This window comes from Lithobates pipiens, unplaced genomic scaffold (assembly GCF_037356315.1).
Source record: "Lithobates pipiens isolate NorthernLeopardFrog02 unplaced genomic scaffold, aLitPip1_a1.2 Scaffold_13, whole genome shotgun sequence".
Classification (NCBI taxonomy): Eukaryota; Metazoa; Chordata; class Amphibia; order Anura; family Ranidae; genus Lithobates; species Lithobates pipiens.
Window position 1 is genome coordinate 106,377,077 of NW_027507718.1, and position 1,826 is coordinate 106,378,902.

General features: G+C 44.4%; 1 pseudogene; it reads right to left on the reverse strand.

Annotated features, from left to right (window-relative positions):
- Positions 1 to 290: 290 nt before the first annotated feature.
- LOC143974217 (NADH dehydrogenase [ubiquinone] 1 beta subcomplex subunit 10 pseudogene) lies at positions 291 to 962 on the reverse strand (annotated as a pseudogene).
- Positions 963 to 1,826: the final 864 nt, after the last annotated feature.

The following is a 1,826-nucleotide window of genomic DNA, read 5'->3' on the forward strand; positions in this document are numbered from 1 at the left end:
AAATCCGTTCGCGTGTATGCAATTCTCACGCATGCTCAGATTCAACTATGAGACGTAATGGAGATGGCACATCTGTCATGCTGCAATTTTTTAAACAGTTTAATGTAGCACATTCTCTTCTTCTTTAGAATGCTAGAAGAATGAAGTTGCTTTGCTGATGATATTCACACAGACTTCTCTCAAACTTCTTTCTTTATTATTTCTCATGATATCATGAATAATATTAATTTTGTTTTTCGTCACATCTCCATAATAATGTTTTTATTTTTTTTGTATTTTATTTATTTTTTTTTTTTAGAAATCTACAGATCTTTTATTACAGGGTTAAATGTTCCATTCTGAAACACAAGACATATGACTAGACTGTTTTATAGGACAGCATTCCTTTTGTTTAGGTCTGAGCTGCTTTGGCAGCCTTCTGCTCTTCAATCATCCTCTCCTTCTGCTTCAGTAGACATTTCCTAGCATTGCCATTTGAGCCAAGGTACTCATATCTGGCTTTATGTCCTCTGCTGGCTTCGGCGTACTGCTCCTTCACGTGGGCACAGTTATGGGCGGAGTTGTAACCCTCTATATTGAGGCACGCTGAATACCGCTCTCGCATTATTTTCAAGATTTCCTTATCGACTTTTCGGTCTCTCTTCCATTGCATTTCAGCTTCATATTGGCAAAAGAGGTCATCTTCTAGACACTGGGACAGGTCAGGAACACGCCGGAACACCCGGTGGTAGTAATAGATTTTTCTCTTTGATCGCTGACGTTCTATCCAGTCGTGTAAGGCGGTGACCGGCCAGTCCACCGCGTACATGAAGGCTTTCTGGATGTAGTCATTGGGGTTCGGGAGGCCGGAGAGGTTCTCCCAAATGGGGGTCTTGGTAGGAGGCTTCGGGTACACATCCCTGTCCACAGGCATCGCTCAAGTCACCCCGACCTCCGTCTGACAACCTCAAGGATGGCGGACAGCGGAGCGTTTTTTTGTTTTTTTATCAAGATTTGCATTTTTTTTTCTAGTGATCCCCATAATATTATTTCTCATTTTGTGTGTCAAGTTAGCACAACTTTTTTGAAAAGTACTTGCCTACTCACAAACAAACTGTCCTTTTTGAAGTAAAGCACATAGGCAAGTATGTCTGAAAACAAAATATCCATTTATTCTGGGTCCTAACAAAATAAAGAGGAAGGCAATGCTGGAGAAATTGCTGAAATTTGCGAAGCCTTTGTACTCCAGGGCACACATCAATTATTTTACAGTCAAAAATGGTGGCCTGAGGAGTCCATATAATAGTGAACACAATCCGGTCCAGGACTACAAGAGATTAGGAACAGCAGCAGATTACATTTCTGTCCCCAGGCTGTGGTCATACAACAGCCTGCATCTTTTATCAGACCAGACTGAACTCAGGCAATCACTCTCTGGTCTTCCTTAGACACTTCCTTCCAGGCTGTGGCTCTAGTGTTGGAGGTGTGGCAGGAGGTGGAGGAGGAAGAGGAGGACCATGCTTGAGCTCACAAATGTGGGTTTGGCTTGTGAGTTCGCCCCTCAACCCCTTATTTAGGGCTTGCAAGGTGACTTCCTCACATAAGAGGCATTGGCCCTCCCCCATTTCCAGCATTTTGCAGGCTGTCATGTAGGCATAGTCCTCTTGAACACTTGGGGGGGGGGGTTCTGAGGGCCATAGTAGCCTTCAGAAATAGGCCAATTGCTGCCTTATTCAGGTTACTCCTCTTCCTGGCACTTTTTTTGTGGAAGGCAGAGGGGAGGGACCTGGGATTCGGGCAGGCTACTGGGAACGGTCACCTCCTGGCTGCCACTTTCCACGGCCTGT